This window comes from Argiope bruennichi, chromosome 3 (assembly GCF_947563725.1).
Source record: "Argiope bruennichi chromosome 3, qqArgBrue1.1, whole genome shotgun sequence".
NCBI classification, from domain to species: domain Eukaryota; kingdom Metazoa; phylum Arthropoda; class Arachnida; order Araneae; family Araneidae; genus Argiope; species Argiope bruennichi.
Window position 1 is genome coordinate 80,426,167 of NC_079153.1, and position 24,987 is coordinate 80,451,153.

At 29.6% G+C, this 24,987-nt stretch overlaps 1 protein-coding gene across 1 annotated transcript in view; it reads right to left on the reverse strand.

Moving 5' to 3' along the window:
- The window catches only part of LOC129963517 (uncharacterized), a 78,755-nt gene extending 72,995 nt beyond the window's left edge, over window positions 1-5,760 (reverse strand). Inside the window, exon 1 of the mRNA XM_056077946.1 lies at window positions 5,653-5,760. The gene's annotated coding sequence lies outside the window, so the exon portion shown is untranslated. The remainder of the gene's footprint in view (window positions 1-5,652) is intronic.
- Window positions 5,761-24,987: the final 19,227 nt, after the last annotated feature.

Below are 24,987 nucleotides of genomic sequence, written 5' to 3' on the forward strand. Positions count from 1 at the left end.
AAATTATACAAAATGAAATGCTTGATATTCATATGTTTATCATCACCAAAAAGTACGCAGATACTTACTTAATATATTTTTTGAAATAAAATAAATTTCTGCAGTTCTTTATGTAATTGCACATTGATATAGTAGCTCATTATAAAGCTATGCAATCCTTTAATTTTAGAGTTTTATAACTTATCACCTTCAAATATTCGAATAGTTTTAATTCCAATGCTTCTTATTTAAGATGAAGTTGTCTTAATCGTAAAAAGGACTTTAAAAACATTTTTTTTTTTTTTTTTTTTTTTTGCCATTCTCGATGCTAAAATTTTGTGAACTAAAATATATTATCGTAAAAAGAACTTAAAAAACATTTTTTTTTTGCCATGCTCGATGCTAAAATTTTGAGAACTAAAATATATGCTATAATAAATATTTTCCATACGCTGTTTAAACAATGTTATTATACAATTATTTTATTCCTGTGAATTATCTACGGACAGCTTTTTCTCTTTCGCTTAGCTATAAATATACAGAGCAATTTATCTGAAATTACTTTATAAAGTGTTTAATTAACTTACATAATCGTTTAATTATTAGTTGCCCTCTCAAATCTTGATGAAATGCTTACTTTTTGAAAGTAAACTTTTCGGTCGCTCAACAAGAAATCAAGCATATTTCAATTAACAGTGTGACCATTTTTATAGATCCCCAGAATAATTCCATGGATTTATTTACATAATTGAGATCTCTATCATAAAAATAATAACATCTAGTTATTGCTATCAATTTCATAAGTTTCAAATAAATGAATGAAGACGTTATTCGTCGCTCTCAGGGTGAACTTATAAGGTGTAATAATGTCCCATACTAATCTGCTGTCTTACCAAATAAATGCATTTTTTTTTTTTACCTCATAGCATGCATGTTTTTTCTAAAACATCTAATTCGGTTATTTATTGAAGAATTTTGAAATCAAAAGTAAATGATCGGATTATATGAATTAAAGCTATGGTCAATAACCTAGTCACAATGGGACTTATTATTTTTCTTAGCATTTCAGATACATACCATCAATATAAAATATAGAAAAGGGTAATTCTGTATTAACCGCATGCCAGCAGTTAATAGACAAAAAGTGCCAAAGATGTCATTTTTGCTATAACCAGCAATTAAATGCCACCCCCCCCAAAAAAAAGAAAGAAAATGGCATGCTAGTCATAACTAAAATTTGGCTAGATTTGCTGACGACAAGTGGTTCAGCCAAAAGTTCTTCATTGACTTACGATTCATGCACAAATAACCATATAGAATATTTCAAATATACATACATGTTTTGAATAATCTCTATATGAAATTTTAACAATATACATCTACGTTTCGTAACTCAGTTTGATTAATACAAACATCGTGCATTCTAAACTATCAGTATCTATCGAAATACTTGTTGAGAATTCAGTTAACCACGTGATATCCCTGGGCGGAACTAGCTGCCAATCATGTGTCACGTGGTCTCCCTGTTGTTGTTTAGTATATTTTTTTTTCTAGTAGAAGCGAACTGGACTCCTGTACTAGAGGGAGTGTTATCCCGGCTCTTTCCGAGAGAGTTTTATGTGTAGTTCTCTAGGCTTTCTACACTAAGGCGTATTCATGTGCCTTTTGTTGTTATTGTTACCAATAAACCCCAGAAAAGACAACATGTGTCTTCAAGTCATTTCACTCCAGAACACAATCTTCACTATCGAATAAATTATTGTTCAATCAAGAAACGATAATTTACAATACTTATTAATGTTGTTGCTAGGGAAGAGGATTGCATGTTATACTTGAACTCGAAGCTTCTTAACTAATAGATTTGCAAATATTTTTCATATACCGCCAATTATTCGCTTTTGGCGACCAGTTGTTTAAGGTCAAATTTGAATCGTAATCTAATGATAACAGAGTGAGCACTCTTTCTCGAAACTTTTGAGCTACGCCAAGAGGAGAAAGTTTTACTTTAAATATCTTGTTTAACTAGAGCACATATATAACATGCCTTTTGTGGAGTTGATTGTCGAGTTTAGAATCCGATATTTCTTAAGTTTTAATTTTATTATTTTATCATTCGAGTTAATATTCTGTTTATTTGGTAAGTAATGCAAACTATTAGCTTTAATTGCGAAACTTTGCAAAATTATACTTATCAATTATAGTATAACTAGCCGCCTTTGGCGACCAACTGGTTCGCCAATCTTAATGCTCGTTAAAATTTTAATAATTAAATATTTTAAATCCTATTTAAAATCCTGTAAATCCTATTTTAATAGCTTCTTCATCAAAATATTTTAAAGCTTCAAATTTTTATAGTCATATAATTAATTCATAATATTATAAATGCCTTCAGTCGTGACGTAATATGTATCTCTAATTTTCTGTTAGCTCCAGTAGAATTTATGCTTTTAGTTAAAGTGGAAATGATTAAAGTGCAATTGATATAAGAACTTGTTTTTTATTGAAACGAAGCATTTTTTAAAATATGAGTGCTGAAAATAGAGTCGCTGAGTATTTAAACCTTATGGGCACTAAAGAATATATTTCTTAATTTGTATAATATCTCAAGCTTTTCAACAAAATTTTCTCAGATTCATCATGAACAGATCGATTCATTAACAATGTTTAGTTTTAAATGCATCAAACACTAAGAAAATAAACAGAATCGTTTAAAATAATCGGTCGAAAACAGGTTGAAAAAAACTACTTAAAAAACAATGTACTTAAAACTATAAGCATATACAAAATATATATAACTAACAAAAATACAATTTAATTACAAAAACATTCAACTAACCGAAAAATAATTTAAATCAAGTCCGCATCCGTTGAAAACAGTTGTCAACAATCAGAACACAATGCGCATGCGTGAATTTTCAACGCCAGTTATGGTAACGCAAATGCATGAATTTTTCTGCGCCAGTTGGGGTAACGCTATGTAGATTAGAAATTTTTAATTTCCTTTATTCTGTTTTATTTTAATTCAAAAGTACTTCAGAATGAATCTGAAAGATCGATTAATTAACAATGTTTAATTTTAAATGCATCAAACATTAAGAAAATAAACTGAATCGTTTGAAATAATTGGCCGAAAAATATTAAGCCTAGCCTCATTAGCGTGGGAAAAAAACTGAAGCCTTACTCATTTGGCTGGGGGGGGGGGAATGAAAAGATTTTTTTGGCGGGAAAGTTAGATTTTAATTATTAATTAAAATTCTAATTAAAAATTCAAAAAAGGGACCCCAGGTGCACATTCCCGACCTCCAAGGTATACATGTACCAAATTTGGTAGCTGTAGGTCCAACGGTCTGTCCTGTAGAGCGCCAACACACACACACACACACACACACACACACACACACATTGAGATTTATATAATTATAGATTATTGAAATATATATATACATTTTTTAAGTTAGCATGTAATACCTTGAAGTTATAATTTACAACGATAAACAATTATGTATAAGATACTAAGAAAATTTCACGGAAGGCAATTTTCATTTGGACAGAAGACAATTAAGTATTTTGTAAAATTAAATTTGACATCGAAATTCATTAACTCTATGAATATCCATGGATTATATTATGGATTATATCGAAACAATGGCGATATCGCATGGATCTAAACAGAAAATAATTTGTACCTATCGATAAGTTTGAGCAGTGGAAAATGAATACCTGTCAGAATAACTGGTAAACAAATCTGCGTGCTCAAAATGATTTTGAAAACGATATTCGTGACAAGGGTGATTTCGAATTATTTATTGGTTATCATTTCTCTACTTTTTTTTAACTGTACAACAAACATGGAAAACAAAATCCACTTTGTGTGATACGTCGTCTGTATGTGATTTTGTATGATGTATATACCTTGAATGCGAAACACGCAATGCCTTTATTCTTATTTAAAGTTTAAAAATAGCATGGTAGTAATGAATATTTGTTTGGAAGCATGGCAACAATACACACTGAGTTCATACATAAATATATAAATAAGGAAGGTTGTGAGATGATTAACTACAGACAGGCATTTCATTCAAGCTTGATTTGAAGTTTTCTATTTCAGTTGTTCATTTTAAGTTAGTTCATTTTTAACTTATAACTTTCAACTTTTATATTTCTTTTCGTTTTCTTGCGATTGTCAAACTGGTGTAATTACTTGAATGTATCTCTATATTTCAGACTGTTTGAAGTCTAAACGAATATAACATAAAAATGCAAGAACTAAACGGTGAAAATTGGCAAGCGATCTTAAAGCCAAAAATTGAAGATTTGTGTAAAAATACTGACGGAATCTATCTGTGATTAATTTGTCTGCTTATTATGTGAGTAACACAAAAACACAACTAACTGGATAAATGAAATCTGGCAACTAGAATTGTATCCAATTTTGGATCCCGTTCCTCAACGGATTGACTCTTTTCCTATCCATTTACTCATTAATGTAATAATATATCTTAATTTAAATTCTAATTAATTTCCTAATTTTTATCTTAAATTAGTCCATGCTCTTTTATTGAAATGTTCTCTCATTTCCTGATCCTATTCCCACTTTTCTATTCAGTTAATTCTACACGCTTTCTAGAAAACTGATGAGTTTTGTATTTCACAGACTCAGTGTGAAGGAATAAAAATCCCTAATGCCTATAAACATTCTTTTAAATACCTAAGATGCTCTTGCCAAAAGATACGTTGCAAAGAAATTCCTATCTAAATTCCACAGTAAAATCTCTGACGGGATAAATTTCTGTCTCTTTTGCTCTTGCATTGTGATGTACGCATCGTTTATCGCCTTTTCATTGTGCAAAATATGACTACTGTGGTAAATAAATCGAAGTTAAAATTTCAAAAGTTTATTATTTTCATTCATGCATCTGCATAATTATTTTTACATCCATATATAAACACCATAACTCAAAAATGCAATAATTAAATGGGTGAATGGTGGTTATACAATGTAAAGCCCTAAATTGCAATTTTGTATCTAATTTTAGATTTAATTCTTCAAATGTTAGACTATTTGTCTATAATTATTTGAGCATAATCATTTGAAAATATAATGAATTATAAAAATAAGAGTAGGCTATGATCTTGCTATCAAATCATCACCAGGCAGAATCAAAAATTTGTATCAAATTTATTATTTGATACAAATTTTTGATTCTATCTGTCAACCGAAAGAAATCCCTTGATTTTCCTTATTATATAAGGAATCTAAAAAAGAAGTTTGAAATGAAATTTAAGAATACAACAATCTGAATTACATTTCAAAATCAAATTGCAACTGAAAGTTAGATTTAAACATGTGCATTAGAAATACTCTAAATCAATTTTATAAAAGGTATCAAAAATATTGCGAGATATACTGAAATTCATGCAATAAAATATAAATTGTTTTAACATCCATTAATAGCGAATAAATGATACCAATTATTTTAATACATGCCAAAGAATTTGACAAATTGGAAATCAGTAGTGACATAATAAATATTTCGAATAAAAATGGTGGTAAAATATGTATATATTAAAACATTTGCCGGTTACGGATGTGGAATAACAATTCCGGATTTTACCAAGAAAGCATAAAAATTTCTTCGAATCTATAAATAATTAAATACGTAACATACTTACACCATAGGTGAGGTAATTCAACAAAGTGAATAGAGCGTAAGAAACCACCTGCCTATATCGTTGAAACTGTTGCCGGTCGATCAAATAGAACGCGAACAGCTGTGGAAGATTTCCTCTCTGGAATGCATACGTAATTTTATAAAGTACCTATACCTAAATCGAAAAACAAACATGACTTTTCACTTTTGGCTTTGTTATGCAGCAATTTCCATCATTAGCAGATTTGGGGGGAGGGGAAATATCGGTATCAAAATATTATTCTTCAAATTCACTGTGTTCGATAACTATTTTATTAAACACTGAGTTAATTGAATTTGTTTCATGTTTGTGAAGATGGAATTTAATAATCTATTTTTCAGTCTCTCACCGATGCGTTAGAGTTTTGAAATTATGTACGCAATTATGTTCTCAATAAAAATTCAATGTTTTAATATTTTTCAGTATTTGATTTTTATTTAATCGATAATTAAATTGAATTTTACATTCCATATAAGTGGCGCCAAATGGTAGCAAACAAATACAATTTTTTCACCATAGGTAGTTTGAACAATCCTAATGCGATTCATTTTTATAACATTGTGTTATTATATAACGTAGCTTTTACGTTCCCATTTTTTAAAGCTTTTCTATTATCTACAACATTTTTGGGGGGGTTTCCTGAGATTTCTTACCTTCGCAATATATTAAATTCCTCAAATTATTGTTTATTAAATGTTACACTTCTCACCATTTACACGATGTTTGACTAGGAAAAAAATTCGAAGAAAAATGGCATCGCAACTAACGAGAAGAGCCATTTATAATAACCATTTATAATTAACCATTAACCAGCCAATAACCATTTATCGAGGAGAATTTTAATGAATTTTAATAGTTTTAATGAAGAATTAGATAATAAAAATCTATTTAGGATTACGTTTTGCAGTAGGAAGTTGAAATTATGCTTTACATTTGTAATAAATGTCTGTTTAAATTGTAATTCTAATATTGGTTAATAAAATTTAAATATGTCGTGTAGAAAAAAAAATATTTGCTACAATTTAGGCAATTTTGCATCCATTAAATGTGAGAAAACCAAATTAAATGGAATTATTAACCAGTAACTTACTTACTCTTCTCCCAGTCAGTGAGTAAGCAGAATATTACACAGGCAGTTAAATTAATTTACTTAGCATATTTATTTAAAGTAAATGTTAGGATAAAAGACAAAATAACTCTAACTTTTCTTTCGTATTTATTTGGTTGTTCAGATGACTTATTGCGAAGAAAGTATTTTGAGGAACACTAATTAAATATGCAAAAATGTACTACATATACACAAACATATAATGAAAAATACATTTACGCATTTATATATCAATATTTAATAAAACTTACTATAAATAGATTGAAAAAATATTGTTTATAAAATAATAAAACTTCAGTGTTATTATTTAGCTGTCACAATTTAAAAAAATATTAAAACAAACAATCAAGATTCAAAATAAAATTTTTTGAGCGCTATAATAGAGTTAATATTCGGGGATTTCAGCCTCAGGTCACTTTTTACAGTCACTCAGCTCTCCAGACTTTGACTCTTGACTAGAGTACGCAGTCCATTGGTTAGCTATTATTGTCTTGTAATATTAATATTGTACATTTGAGAATCCTTTTCCTCATTTCTTCCCTTGGACAGTTTTCTGTGATTCACATTTTCCTACTATTTAAACTACTACTCCTCTGATTTCTTGAAAAGCGTAAAAGACGGATAGCATTATATTTATAATAATGAAATATAATTAAAGATTAAAAATTGAAAGCAATTAAAATGCAAATATTAAAATTATATTAAAATAGTGTCTGTAAACATGCTTGAAATTGTGTTTTTAAATACTGTTTTTATTAAATTTGTTATTTTTATTTATGATTTCGCCATCATATGTACAAATATACCTTAATAAATTATTTCATTGATTGAAGATATTAATTGTTTTCAACAAAACGGGTGAAATTAAAATTGATGTTTATTTTGCTTTTGTAGCGGTTACATAACTCTACTACCTTCTCTTTTGATTCAACAGATGGCGTTACCTTATTAACACCAAGGTATATTTCCCATGATGTCATTGAAAATTCTTCTTGGACGTCATTATTAGATTGTATTGTGAGTGAGTGTCGTGTATTTTCGTGTTCGTGTTTGTTTGGTCTTGTGAAATATGAAACTTAAAAAATAATTAAATAAATATTTCTGAAATTCGTCTATTATTTCCATCGATCTCGTAATGAAGTTATAAAGAGTCTCGTCCTCGTCTACATTCCCGTTCTGAAAATAATAACTAAATGAGACGTTATGGAATTAGATTGGGTTTTGGAAGAGCTCGAATTAGCTAAGGTACGCCAAGACATATGGTAAAAATGTATTCCCATTAAATTAAATGAAATAGATTTTCTTTAAATTAAAAGGTGAAAAAAAACTCACATCGCTGAAGCAAAGGCTCTGTGATAAAAAAAAAAATTTAACTAAGAAATAAATTTGCGAGTAGAATTGTTCCGAAAAATTGAAAAATTGTAATATTTATATAAAAGTTAATAGCTCGTAAAAATTCTGAAATAATTTTTTACCAATTTAAGCTGTTCTTTCACCAATTAAGCATTTAATGAATGAATACATACAATACAATGAATACATATGATGAAAATAAATTTCAGGACAATCAATTAAAAAATATATAAAACTTTGCATTTGGAGTTCCTCTGTGCCTTCTCACCAACAAAAAATGCTTGCATATAAAGCGAGTATCTCCAAATATTTGAAAATATCACAATATTATCAAAATCGAGAATGACATTTTGTTAATGTTCTGAGAAGGACACTTTGTTATATGTCCAAGAAATGAGAAATACCTAAACATTGTTAATCAACAAGGACTTTGCAATAAAAATGCTTAATTCTCATTACAAATTGCTCAATTACGTGAATATTTTTAAAATTTAGAATTTTTTTAAAAGTTTTATTATATTATCTGGTATTATAAGCATATTACTTTTACAAGTATATAGAGTAAGTATAACACTTTATATGCATATTATAATATTAAAACTATCACAGATCCATGCTAAAAATTAAGCTTATATTATTATAATAGAAATCTAGGAGGAGATAATTTATCGCATTTGCAACCAACAATCGATTAATGCTTTGTAGTGGAAAGTCCACTGAACAAAATATTAAGAGGATCTTATAGCAGTTGATTCTCTTTTATTGATTTTAACTGTAGATTGCTAAATTTATTTGTGATTCAATTTTGCGAGATTTTTGTCAAGGCATTCTTTTGATTTGTGTACTTCAGCATTTCTTTTGTAGTTCCTTTATCTTTTTCTTGTATCTTTCTAATCCGATCTGATCTTATTGTTTAGGATTTCAGCAATATTTTAGTCATTGTTTAAACACTGAGATTGAAATTTTAATAACATAGCTGAATTTTAATACTCAGTTTCCGCTCACGCCATATGTTTGATTTATTTGATGAGCTCATGATTCATTTTGTGCCATAAAATTACTCATCATCTATAGTAAATTATAGTTCAGTATTTTGATACTATAAGAAATTAAATATTATATTTGATTATTTTTTTTAATCTTGTATTTGCCTTTAATATTTTGCTGCAACAGAAGATGTGTTCAGCACATAATGTTTTCACTAAAATAAAATTCATTTTAATTTTTTAAAGAAAAAAAAGTAAAAATTTTTTAATAAGTTTATTTTATTATTCAATAAAAATACAAATGAAAATGTAAAAAAAATGTGAAAGATTGTATCAAGGTAAATTAAATATTTTGCATTGTTTAAATTTTTCATTAATGGATTATCATATGACATGCAAATTATATAATGGAAAATGAGCATCTTGCGCCACCTCATATTTGAAAATTATTCCTCTTTAGAATATACTTCGCGAAATAACAATAAATTTACAATTTGTTCATTTTAAGAAGATATCCGTCATCTTAGCCTAGCATCAGAAAAAGATTGTGAGAAAAAAAAATTCTCGGAATATACGTTTTAGAATATCTATAGATTCTGGATTTACGCAGATTTCTACTCATTATAATGGACTTGTTTTATTTTTCCATCAGTCCTTTTTGACAGCAAATTAGTTCGCCAAGAATAATAATTGTTTGATTGTATTTAAAGTCTTGCACAAAATGATATTCATACCTCGGAACTGATAACGTCCAAGTTATAAGGTCACGATTTCACCACCAGTGGGTACCAATCTCGAGACCCGATTTAATTAAAAGATTTATTCTATATTCAGTTTAGGAGAGCTTTAAATCTATCCTCTCATTGGTGTGGTGTAGAGGTTTTGACGAGAGAGTATCAGTCCAGATTTCGTTCTAGTCTGCTGGGCACCGTACAGAATTGCAAAATACGCCCCAAAATAGCCTTAGCATCGTTTCACAACGAGGTGTTAATTTAACTAAACTAAACTTAACTAATAGTCCTCGGTATTCTTAGCTCTTTAATTTAAACTTCAAATTATGGTAAATAATAAGACGTACCTGAACTTCCCTAAAAGAGTGAAGCCATAGATCGCATCTAACATTTAATCTCACGTTATTTTAATTGATGCTATCACTTAACTTTTTTACTCTTTGTATGAAAGGTTCTGCTGTTTCCGCATTTTATTTCCATTGTATTATATATGCTCATGTAACAGAAAGTTAGCTTCGAACGAAATATCCTGATAAAATAAAGTAAAGATTAGCAATTATAATGTTTCAGCATAACAAAGATAATATTTAACATTGTAGACAGCTTTGTTAACAGATTCAACATATTATTTAAAGAAATAAAGTAAGAAACTAAAAATTCACTTTGACATCACTAAATAATATAAAAAATAAGTACAATCTTCATTCTTTAGTTTTCAAAAATGGAGCAAAACACAATCACATAGTTGTAAAAATAATGAATACGATTTAAATTTCATTGTAACATATGAAAGAACAATTACAAATTGGAAAATATTTTTTTTAAGTTATCAAGAATCAGACATAAGTTGAGTTATAACTAAATTAGTATAGTTAAAAAGACAATGTTTTGAATTTTCAGGTGGTGTAAAATCAGTTTTGTTTGATAAATTTTCAGAAAGATATCGACGGAAAAGCGTTAGTTATATTTATTTACATGTGAGAGCAGTAATTTACCTTTAAATACTGATTTCTTAGATTGTAGCAATTTCTAATAACTTTCAGCTTAAATTTATTGTGGTTATTTAATACGTCCACTATCATGTCTTTTTAATGCCTAGTATTTAACTTGATACCATTAAATAAGATTTCATTTTATTTAATAAGTTTATCGATTTTTTATAGATTAATGGAAATTTGGTAAGTGTTTTTGTGACTACAATTGCAGTTCTATGGCAAATTTTGGTTTTAATAGGTAGAAAAAAAGAATCAAAAATACGCATTCGTTTTTTTTTTTTTCTTTTTTTTTTCGGTTTTCTGATACTTATGTATCAAAAGCATTCCAACTATTAAATGCCAAAGATCGCATTCCAATAGGCTCTTTCTCAACTCTTGTTCGATAATGGAACAGAATTAATAACACATAAGTACATTTATTAAAGAATGTGCAAGAAATTCCCAGTGACCGCTTCCGCCGCTTATTAGTTTTGGCTTTTGTAAATAAGTCAGTAAGTTTAATTGGACCAATCTTAGAAAAATCGATTGAGGAATGGTTCCACTTTTTTATAGAAGAGTTGCAGCTATGATATTTTTATTATCTGGTGATGATGATGATGCCGTGCCCGCTTTCCCACGGAAAGGGGGTGCAGTAGCTTCTGAGGGTAAAGACCCCTGAGCACCCGAGGGCAGAAGTCTGACTTCTAGCTCATATGCAGATGAAACTCACACGTTCGCTTGCACAGCCCCTTTTTACAGGGGGTCACATTCACACACCTCACAGATAGAACACATATGAAGAACAACCATGCCCGAACCGGGACGCCCAGATTACGGGGAAGACGCGCTACGGGCCAGGACGCCGGCTTATTATCTGGTGAAAAAAGTTTAATATTTGCCGAAATAGACGATATAGACTACATTATCCACTATTATGCAGAATGAACGTCAGGATTTTCACTCCGTCCTATAAGAGAGATAAATATCTTTTTGGTGCAGAAGAAATATCTTATGAGTACATGTCTTCATTGACTTATCCAAGGAGTACTAGGAATATGACTTTATTCCTAAGATCTTGAAAATAAACTATCAAAGATAGCATCGTTACTTAATGGAAGGCTTAAGAGTCCATGGTTTGTTCAATTAAATTCTATTATCTTTCATATTTCGAGCAACTCGAGGGTTACTTTAAGTCATACAACTTTATCATCTGACCACGGTTCTAAGTCATACAACTTTGAACCGTGGTCAGATGATAAGATCGGCACTTAAGACGGTATTCCCCTCTCTTCACTAGAGGAAGAACATTTCTTCTCAGATATCAGATCCACATACACAATACATCTGTGGTGGAATCAAATTTCGATCATGAAACTCTCCTGTCCTGAAACCAAGAACTTCCTTATACAAAAAATTTCAATGAATGAATGCAATATAAGCATTATTTTATTATTTGTAATAAATATTAATTGTAAAAAGACAAAGAATTTGGTAAGATGTGGTATATAACAATGTCGGATTGACATCATATATAATAAATCGCTATTTGTACATCTGTCAAGGGATTAATAAAAATACAAACAGTGAAAATGTATAAATAAAAGGACGTGTGATTGAAATTTCAAAAAAAAAAAAAACACCTTTGATTATTAAAAATTTGATTCTGTTAAAGGAAATTCAATGAAAAGTAGAAAGTTTTCAATTTTTAATTTTTGCATTGCTACATAGTACAGCAACAACTGAATTTTTTAAATTTTTCATGAGAAAAATCATGTTTTTAGTGGTAATGTTGAGAAATACTAATTATACATTTCTTATTTTATAAAATTAATGATAGGTATTTTGGCAGGCGATCCAGGGAAAGGAAGAAAACACCATTAATTTTTTAAAAAAAATCTTTAAATGCCCTCTGACGCACAAGTTGTTAATCAGCATTATGTAACAGCATTATGAATCGAATTGAATTCATTGTATGTTTTTTTATCAGACTTTTGACAAAGAAAATTAGTTTTTGAATTTAGTTCACTGCATCTTTAAAGGAAGACTGGATAGCTGTTTCCCATCCTTTTTAATATCGATTATGTGCATTAATTGATTAAATGACAAAAAGGGAAAAGATCCAATCTCGCCAGCTTTCTAGGAAGAATTCTCAACTTAATAAAAACGAAAAAATAATGAGTGAGTCAGAAAATTTGTGAGTTTTACAAAAGAAAGGGAGGTGAAAACCACGTATAACCAAAACTTAGATCTCTCTGCTAGGACGAAACAAGGGTCGAATAAGAAACGTATAAGCAGCTGTATTTTAAATATGCTGTATTTTGAATACGTTGTATTTAACTTGGCTGCATTTCAAGTATGCTGTATTTTAATTGCATTTCTGTTCATAATCTTTCCTTTTCTCAAGCATTTCTTATATATTCTAGAAATAAGTCAGGGGATGTCCCTGAAACTTTCTCGCTTTCACTTACTCGCATTGAAATATGCGAGTTGTAATATTAACCGCATGATAGTGACGAAGACGAACAATAATTACGAAAGACATATTACCAGTGCGATATTTGGCAATTGTTTTTGGCGCAAGTTCCAGAAAGCCTAATATTTATTTTGGACACGTATTTTCTGACCAAAATTTAATACAAAGTTACAATTGTTGTCACAAAATCACACACCAAATTTTATTTATTAAGTTACGTTTTTTGCGTTTAAATGGTTGTGAAAGTAAAAGCCGTCAAACAGCCAACTTCCTAATAAATTTGGTTTCAAATCAAAGAAATATTTTATTTTTTAAATGTTTAATGTGTATTAAATGTTACCCACCTAACTGCCTTCATTTGTAGTTATCATATTTGGAAAGCCGGACAAAGAGCCTTTCTCTGAATGAATTTCGTTCAAATTTAATAGAAATCTACAAATTTGAACGAAAGCATAAATGTATTTTCGTAAAAACCATAAACTAAATTTTCACTGTCTAGCATAAAGCACTTTTGAGCTAACTTGGACACAAACAGATAGACAGTCGGACGTAATTTCAAAAATGCGTTTTTCTAATTTGGGGAGGTCTGAATCATGTAAATTCGTCAAAATCTCGATTTCTAATTTTTTTTTTTTTTTTTTTTTTTGAGGATTACAATATTTTGTATACTTCTTATACCAGGAAATAAAAAGTATTAATCCTCTCTCTCTATATATGAGCCGTTTATTTTGAAAATGGTTCAAGTCCATTTTTTGTTATTGTGAGATATTTAAAGGTTTACGTTTCAATAAATTTAAAAATATTGGTAAGTATTAATAGATATATTTTTTGTATTTTGTGGTACCAGATAATGTAAATTTATAATTCAATAGTTTTTGCTGTGCTGACTAAAAAAATAAGAGTTCCATTATAATTAAATCAGCTTGCCACACTTTTAAAATTAAAGAATTATTGCAATCATTCATTTAATTGGGAAATAATATTTCAGTTGCATCAACTTTTTTTAAGAATAAAAACAAAATACAATTCACATTTTTTATAAATATTTATTCATTTGATAAAAAGGGAAACAAAACCAAGAATATTCTAGTAGAAAATATAACATAACAAGAAACAATTCAGTTTTATTAAGAATTTCAATGAAATTATATATTTCAGTTTATACGTAAGTATAATCAATTTGAATTTCATTCAAGATTTAACATTTAAAAAAAATCATGATGAACGGGAGGTATATAGGGTATTAAATCCATCATATCCCTGTATTTTTCAGAAGTAATAATTCTCCTTTTTTTTCTTACATAAAAGATAATTTTATATTTCTGAAATTACTTGGAATTATTTACCTTCCTCGTTGTGGTGACAAATCGATAATTTTAAATTCATAATCACGTTCTATCGAAGTTTTGATGAACATTTTGTATGGTGCATCCCTTGTAAATCTAATCCAGCATATAGTTAATCAATTCACAGTTTCTCCATAGGTATTTTTCTTTTCTTTTTAAAACTGCTTTTTCCAGAGGTTGGATTGAAAATAAATTTCCATGTTTAATTTCATGTACTAAAAATTTATTATGTTACTTTATAGTAATATTATGTTATTTTACTTTACTTTAGTATTTATTATGTTACTTTATAGTTATAGTTACTTTATAGTAATTTTGTGTTACTTTATAGTAATCCTGGAGAATATGCAAGGAACTGGTTTCTGGATTGAATAGTTACTGGATAGTTCCACTCCAAAATCACGATCGTTCGGTAGAAATGAATGTCTTGACAATAAAAATTTGTGATAAATGATATTTATTTCGTTGTCACTGGAATGAATAATCGGTGATGGAAGTAAACATTATTATCGACACACAAAATTAAGATATACTTTTTATTACTTATAAAATACTGTACAACCACCGATTTTCAATATCAAAAATAGATAAATAGGAACACCCTAGATTTCAGACATGATGTCAAACGGCCACATTTCCTTCACCATGCAGCAACCGGAGCTAAATTTTGCCGTAATATATTCGGTCAAATATAATTTCAATCTAAGATGGACTTGCACCACTTTCAAAATAAACAGATTTTCAAAACTGTTAAGAGCTAAAACTTCCATCTCCAAAATACTAAAATTTAAATACTTTTTTACTATAAATTTTTTACTCATAAAAAGATCATAACAGGTTTTATCTATAATTGCCATTATGTTCATTTTTTTCAAAAATGGACTTGCCCCACTTTTAAAATAAACGGATCATATATATAACGCCAAATTATTTAAGAATATGCAACAATTATAATTTTTCGACTGCAATAAACTGCAGAGTGCAACACACACACACACACACACACACACACACACACACACACACACACATCTTTATTATTAGTAGAGATTTATGAAATCCACATACAGACGAAGAAACTTTCTTTTGGTGGATTTCTTCTAAAATGAGTCAAAAATCTACAACTTTGGTGTTATTACAATTAAAATCTACAATTTGGTGTTTTACATATAATTTTTTTTTCTATCTAGCTAGTATTTTGCTCAAGCCAGGCTTAATTCAAAAGTATGTTTTCCCATCAGTCTTTAAACATGGCGGGTCATCAGTATTTAAAGATCGACTTTCTAAACGATTAAAATACAATTCTTGATATAATTATTCTTTATATGTCTTGAATTAGAAAAAAAAAAATAATAATTTTCTTAAATTCTGAAACTCAAATGTCACACTATTTGTTAATAGTGCTCAGAAACGTCGCCAGGTTATGCTATTGAACGGAGACTGCTTAACAGTGCAGCGCGAGTTTCTTAAACTCTAAACCCGACCGAGAACAATAGGTTCAAAAGACGAAACGCCGGTCCTATTATATAAGAAACAAGTAAAATGTTATCTACTCTTCTTCCTGATACAGTTCAACACTATTATCGGTTTTGTATTTCTTCTACCTAACCGACTTTGTCTGAAATGTTAAACTGATCTGCAGTTTTAATGCAAAGAGTCACATATAAAAATTTAGGCATCTCTCTTCCTGCATTTTGAATTCACACATGTTCAAGAGTCGACATAGACAATCAACCCTTGGCGAATTGCCTTCATAATTCTATTGAAATTGCAGTTCTGAGCGATAAAATTATTTGTAAAATTTCATCAATCTTACTGATTATAAGTTTGAGATACTGTGTTCAAATGCAGACGGATGGACATATGATTCTCGGATAGACATTCTCGAATAGGCATTCTCCTATAGACATTCTCGAATAGGCATTCAACGGATAAACATTCTCATCAACGAGTTTCGTTCTAAATTGGGAGGAGATCTATAATTTTGGTGTAAACAAAACATGTACTAAATACCTTTTTGTCGTATTTTTCTTTTTTTTTTATTGTTATATTTACAGACAAACATACATAATTCCAAAATTCTCTTCTAAGAAATCTGGAATGTCTAAAATATGAAGATTCATCGAATTCTCGCCTTTACGGTTACAAAATTTTCTCTTTGTATATTTCGTACAAGAAAAAATAAAAATTAGACAAATTAGTCTTTGAAGCTGCTTAATTGATTGTGTATTTTTCAGATTAAATAATTTCAAGGAGTTTTGAGAAAATATGTTTTCATGTATACCACATCATAATCTATCGCCTTCTGCATTGCATAATATGTGCTACAAATTCTGCAAGCAGCAAATCCGAAAATTATTTAAAATTTAACACTGAAAATCGATGAATACCAAGGGCACTTTTCCCGGCATAATAAAAATTATTAATTAGTCTTAAAACACATATTTTCTTCATTGCCTGAACTTAATTTGAGAGTAGCTTTCAAGCATGTCTTTTTTTTTTTTTTTGGTAGTTTTAATGAAAAATCGTCAATAAGATATGGAGGAAAACGAATTAGTTATTGAAGGAAGGATGTACTTCTAGAAGATTGAGATCTACAAATTTTTCTCCATTTAAGCAAGCAATTTGAGATCATTAAGCAGAAACAAACTGTCAAGGTTATTACAGAAATTTTTCATCGTGATTTAACTGGCAAAATTGAATCTGAGTCAAAAGATGCTTGCTATTTCGTTTGGCATGTATAAGGAAAAGGAATTGTTGAAATGATCGAATGACAAATGATCCGCAGATCGCATTATCCATGGAATCGGAGATGATCTTTCTAAATAACGAAGAGATTTTTAGTGTTGATACATAATAACTGTGACCCTTGTCCTCTTTCAAGAATTCGGATGTATTTTATTAAATTAATCAGTGCGGATAAACTCCGATATTTATTTCTCTTTGGTTTAATATTTTTTTTCACTCAACTTCATCTAAATTGTCTACCCTGATATATATACCCCCCATTAGAAGTTCTAATCATTGGAATAGTTCTCCCTTAATTTTTTTTTCTTATGTCCACTCCAATCGTAGCCCAGTAGCTACTTTCTAAACCGTTGGAAGTACTGTTCGTTTCAGTATCTTGAGGCGATCAATTTTCGATGATTCTATCCCACTAATGGGTGAGATTCGGAAGGATGGGTGCATTTCCGAAATTCTTCGTCATTCTTTATCCTTGACTTCCACCCTAGTAGATCCTTTTTCGTTCATTTTTTCTTGTCACGTGTATGTGAGTATCTGATCAAATTATTTTAATTTAGTCCACGAGTAATCCGAGTTTACTTTATTGTTATATATAAACTTCTCCTTTCATCTTTACTCTCAACCCTATTTTGACGAATTAACCGTATCCTGACGCATGGGCAAAAGCGTTTTGGTTAAATTTACACCGGCCTCTCGAACTGACACAAAAGACCACAAGCCTGTTGTAGGTTTACGAAAATGTAATTTATTTTATATTTGTTAATCCGAATATACCTACCCAATTGAAAATATATATTTGCATAATGTGTGCGCATGGTCATGATAAAATAAGCACGGGGACTACTTCATATGTATTTTATCATGAAAAAGGGAGGGACTATCCCTTTATTTGTCCCCCTTCAGCCTTACTCGGCTTTATATTCTTTAATAACAAAGCTCTGGGCACACATAGCGTTCACGGCCTTAAACCAATTCCAGTTATTGAAGGAAGGATGTACTTCTAGAAGATTGAGATCTACAAATTTTTCTCCATTTAAGCAAGCAATTTGAGATCATTAAGCAGAAACAAACTGTCAAGGTTATTACAGAAATTTTTCATCGTGATTTAACTGGCAAAATTGAATCTGAGTCAAAAGATGCTTGCTATTTCGTTTGGCATGTATAAGGAAAAGGAATTGTTGAAATGATCGAATGACAAATGATCCGCAGATCGCATTATCCATGGAATCGGAGATGATCTTTCTAAATAACGAAGAGATTTTTAGTGTTGATACATAATAACTGTGACCCTTGTCCTCTTTCAAGAATTCGGATGTATTTTATTAAATTAATCAGTGCGGATAAACTCCGATATTTATTTCTCTTTGGTTTAATATTTTTTTTCACTCAACTTCATCTAAATTGTCTACCCTGATATATACCCCCCATTAGAAGTTCTAATCATTGGAATAGTTCTCCCTTAATTTTTTTTTCTTATGTCCACTCCAATCGTAGCCCAGTAGCTACTTTCTAAACCGTTGGAAGTACTGTTCGTTTCAGTATCTTGAGACGATCAATTTTCGATGATTCTATCCCACTAATGGGTGAGATTCGGAAGGATGGGTGCATTTCCGAAATTCTTCGTCATTCTTTATCCTTGACTTCCACCCTAGTAGATCCTTTTTCGTTCATTTTTTCTTGTCACGTGTATGTGAGTATCTGATCAAATTATTTTAATTTAGTCCACGAGTAATCCGAGTTTATTTTATATTTATATGTAAACTTCTCCTTTCATTTTACTCTCAACCCTATTTTGACGAATTAACCTTATCCTGACGCATGGGCAAAAGCGTTTTGGTTAAATTAACATCGGCCCTCGAACTGACACAAAAGACCACAAGCCTGTTGTAGGTTTACGAAAATGCAATTTATTTTGTATTTGTTAATCCGAATATACCTACCCAATTGAAAGTATATATTTGCGTAATGTGTACGCATGGTCATGATAAGATAAGCACAGGGACTACTTTCTATGTATTTTATCACGCAAAAGGAAGGGACTATCCCCTTATTTGTCACCCTTCAGCCTTACTCGGTTTTCTATTTTTTAGTAATAAAGCTCTAAGCCCACATGGCGTCCACAACCTTAAACCAATTCCAAAAATTTCAAGTACAGATAGAGAAATAATGACTTTATGAGGGAATATGTGAGAAACTTTCGAAGAGACCATTCCTAAATTTATTTTTTTAAAGCAAACTTTTTTTTCTGTGCTAATTTTTCCATATCAAACAATTTAGAGATAAAATTATTTGATATGGAATTTTTTAAATAATGTTATTGTTGTTTGTTATGGAATAAATATTTATTGTTAGAAAAGTTCAAAATGTTATGAAATAAAGTCCTCATTGTAATATAATTAGGAATTATTCTTTATAATTCAGCTTTTCATATCGCCAAAGTTCTTTGATTCGAAATCAGTGAAATTGAGAAGAACAAATATAGAAATTTTTAGCAAGCAAACAAAACAAAAAAAAAAAAAATACTGTTATTTTCAATTTAATAAAAATGTACATTTCAAAACTAACTCCATAATTCTGAATAATTATTTAAAGTAAATAAATACTGAATGGTATCGCTTATGACTGTGTAATATCACTATTTTCCTGTTCTTTGTTCGTTCTGGGAATGAATCGAATACAGAGAACATTCCAAAAATAAAAATTGCAAAAGAAAAAGCAAATGAATTTTTCAAACATCTCTTTTTGATTTAAATGTCTCAAAGGAAAGGAAAGAAATGAGTAAATACACCCATTAAACTCACATAGTAATATTGCGAGTCTAAATGAGGTCTACTTTGCGACGGATTTCGTAGTTTTGAATTGTGGGAAAATAAAGAGAATATCTCTGGCACCATTGTCTCTATCTCACTTTCTAAACTTACGTGCCATACCAACGGGAGAATATTAACTACTGTTTTCATATCTAATGCGCACCAGAACTACATACACGACGAATCTGATCTCGAACAGGGATACCTCAGGTCTAGAAGTTGAAACCTTCTCGCCGGACCAACGTCATCCTTGTTGGTTTTACAAATCCAATCAGTAATTCAGGAAATCAAAACCGTATCAGTATTCAACTTCACTTCTCTATCTTTTTTCTGTTACATTAGCAATATTAATGATAGAATGTTTTTTTTTTATAAATTTCTTATCCAGTATGTTTTTATACGGTGTTACGCAACTGGAATCATTCAATTTACGCTGTGTACAGTTCTTGTCATTATTGTCATTTGCTACTTTTCCATCCCATACAAAATTTCCAACAATTGAATGCATAAATCGAACTCAAAATTGAAATTCTTAAATGTTTATGTTAAATTTTATTTACTCCCACTCCAGATCAATTTATTAAGAATCAAAACGACTCTTGGGGCAGTGGTAGAAGATAATGCTGTGGCTTGTGTTAAGGATTGTGTTTTTCATCTATATATACGAGATTGTTTTGAAAGAGTTGCTGATTCGAACTTTAAAGAATAATGGCATTCAAATTATGTAGTTAATAGACAGGCGATCCCTACCGCTTTCCGAACAATGCATATTAGCTCCCATAACTGAAAACCAGTATACCATATGTCTTCACACATGGTTCGCAACGTGATATAAAAATTCTGAAACAATAGAATGCATGATATGAAAGTCAAACTGCTCATTTTAACAATTTTTTTTAACTCTACGAGTCTTCTTTGACCTTGAATGAATTTCTTTGTATTTTAATGTGCATGTGAGAACGTGTGTATTTTAAACACCATTGTGTGTAATAATTTAAGCCAAAAGAACTTTATGATAATTATCTGAGCCTAAATCAGTCTAATCCGAAACAGTTTCTGAAATATTTTGGGGAGAACCCTGGTATCGATTTTGAATTAAATTGCATATGTTTCGCATTTCCTTTATAAATAATGCAAGCGCTTCCTAATGTTTATCAAAAATAGATAAGCTATAATCCCTTTCGTATAATTTTTCAATAAAAACATGATCGCATCTCTAATTCTTGATAATATACCAGGAAAGAATATATAAACATGCATAATTTAACAAATTATGTAGTGATTTTTGAGTAAATCAATAATTGATTGATCTAAATTATTTTAACAATACCCATTCAGCTGAGAGGATTTTAAAAGAAGTTGCATTTTTCATTTATTTCTTTGTTCAACATATTTCAGATTATCGCAATTTTCATTTATGTAAAAGTAAAAACAATTAATAGCAGGAAATGTTTGTAAAAATCATACTCGGATCTAAATAATACTAACCATATTAGCACAAAATGCCGAATAACATTCTTCGATATCTTCCAGACATGGGTCGGCATTCAGAACATCAAACATCGTAGAAATATCGTACAATAACGTGTGCTATTTGGGAAATTTTAAATTGAATGCATTCTGGACAAGATAAATAAAGAAATGGACAACAACAAAAAAAGAAGAAGAAAAGGTGGAGATGGGGAAAGTTTAATATAATTTTTTCAGATACAAATAATTTAGAGGTTTCTTGGCAATTACATCGGTTAAACCATACTCTTTTTGTTTACTTGAAACCAGTTCTGGTCATATGTCTTATTTATGGGGCAGACTATCTCCACAATAGGAGTGTTAAATCTATAGCATATCATAAAGTAAATCTATAGCATATCATAAAAATTTAGATATATACTATGCTCATTATCTGACTTCTTAGAGAAGAATAATTGAAATTGATTAATATATTCTTAATTGGAAACGTGTAGCTTTAAAACGGTATATTGATTAAGCAAATCAAAAGTAGCTCAAACTTCAGCTCAAGATTATCTTGAGTGTTTGAGCACATTGTTGGATTTAATGCCCCTCAAACTATTATCTGTTTCAAATCTACGATATAAGAAGATATAGACCAACGTAGATTTTACAAGCAATATAAATACGCATTAAAAATTATTCTGATATAGTTTAATATTAATCATTAATCGTATCTAAATATCAGAAATCATATATTCTGGTGAGCTGTATTTCAAATCTAATATATTTTCTTCGCAAGCTGCCAATTGACCGTATATCAAAGCTTAGCCGTTACAAAAACTGTGAACAGGGCCTAGTGGGCTCTGTGTAGTTTGTGTAGTTTTATTTTTGTTAAAAAAATTAATAAATTGAATTATTTTCTCGTTCCATTTTGTTTATAATTTTCGTACAAAGAAGCTAAATACTCCTAGTTAGTGAAAATTAAAATGTTGAGATCGTAATGAGTTTTCAAACTTCCCGATCTTGCTTGTTTGTAAAATTTTGTTTATAGTAAAATTTAACATTAAGAAAACTAAGCTACAAAAGCATGCATTAAAATATGGATTAATTGTATCTATTAATATTTCTACACATTGATTTTCAAATCATTTAGTGTCGTTTGTATTACTTTTTTGTACAGATTAAATGCGTAAATCTCTTTGATTTGAAATTCAACAGAAATATTTGAAAATATCTTATCTTCACTTATTTCCAACACCAAAAACAAAATTATCAACCGAAAAATTAAAAAAAAAACCAAATGCATAAAAAGGAATAATAATCTTTTTGTGTTATGACCACATAATTTCGCTAGTTAGTATTCGGAAGGTGATTATTTAAATGGGAGAAAGGCCTATTTTGCACTCGTGCGTAACTGTTAGTGAAAGATTGCTGTCGCCACTAGTGCGTGGGTGGATTTCTTGCAAAAGATCATGATTATGCCTCAATTTGACATGCTCTAACCAGTGAACACGACAATAAAACAATTTTAAAGTTTTTTTCCTGAAACATTTAAATTATAGACATGATTTTCAAATACTTCTCCATATCATATGCAGTGCGTGCAGTGCTTTTTTAATTATTTTCATAGATTTATTTAAATTAGTTAAAGTCACATTTTGTCAATTGCCATGTGCTATCTGAAGAATTTTCATTCGGTATGTTCTTAGCTATTGAAAATGAAATTAGAAAATTAACTTTGGACAGATTTAATCTGGTATGGAAATAATTGAATCAAAGTATATATTCAGTTTCAAATAAAGATGCAACAAGATTAAATTGAAATTTTCTTACACTAATTATATAAAACTAAATGATTGTTTCAGTGTCAATGCCTATGTGTAATGGAGTCACGTGCACATAATATACTTGCTTGCTTTTTATAACATGCGCATTTACGATTCTCAAGTAAATCTAAGATTACTTGTTTGACACCATTTCTAAAGCAGCGAAAGTGCATCTTGGTATACAATTCATGTTCCAGTGATGAATTGAAGCATTCAAGAGGTTGTAACAAAATAGAATAGTACATTTTTAAATTATAAGATGTTTTATCTGCAAAAACGATACTTCTTCTTGTGTACAGCCGACCACCCCGCCACCACTGAACGAAGCAGCATCGATACTATAGAGCAGTTCAATAACGTGGGGGCTCTTTTAGCTTTTTCCTTTTGTATCGCTTACATATTGTTCTTCCCTGGTTCAGTGAGATTAAATTGCAGCTAATCAGATTAAGTATTTTAAAACTAAAATGTTTAACAGAAATATTCATCCATTTCAATTTCCCCCCTCTTTTGTTCTCCGTTTCTTTTAAAAAAAAATCTTTTTCTTTTCTTTCTGTTTTTTTCTTTCTTTTCCTTTTTTTCATTCACTTTTTACACGTAATGTTTTTAGAAAATCTGTTATTAAATTATGTATACATTCCGTTGTTGACTGTTTTTGTAATTTTATTATATTAATAATTCATCTTTAGAAATAAAGTGAATTTTTTAAATATTGTTTTACCATTTTTATTTCTAAATTCTGGGTATTTTAAGTTATGCATCTGTTTCTAATTACCTTCTTTATTTCAATTATTCAACTGAATACCCCCCCCCCGAATTTAAATTGTACTGTCTAGTGGATTGCTCATTTGGAAAAAGAGAAACCCAGTTCACTTGACATTGCAATCACATGACAAACGTCATCACTTATCATCAAACTGCATATTACCATTCATTGTGCTCTTAATCTTTTCCTTTTTGATTATGTCGCCTGAGTGTTGTTCTTGTATCGAATTATCGTAATTTATAACCAGAAATTAAGTCCTTCACAAATGTCATAATTCGATACAAAAATGGACAGTATTCCATAAACATCTCAAATGTTCAATAGACACTTAGTTTAATCAAATGACAACACATTTCCATTTTATCTAAGTAGACATACAAAAAATTACTCAGCAAGAAACTAAGAGGCAATGCCTTTCACTTGTACCACATAGTTATAAATTGACTCCTTTTTAGTTATCCTCAACCTGTGACCTCTCCTTGGATCTATTTTTATAGGTAATATCGCCAAATCACATCAATACGTCGAGTCTTTCAATTAAATAAGACTTTCAAGCAAGATATTTTTTAATTATTATTATGCATTTTTCAAATTGAAAAATAATAACATTTTCTTGAAAAAATACATTATTTATTAATTCAAAAAAATTATTTTTGAGTTTGATTTTTTATTTTTCCTAAAGTGATTGCTATTAAATACACTATTTTATATAGATTTTTAAAAAATACTTACTAATTTAATATTATTATA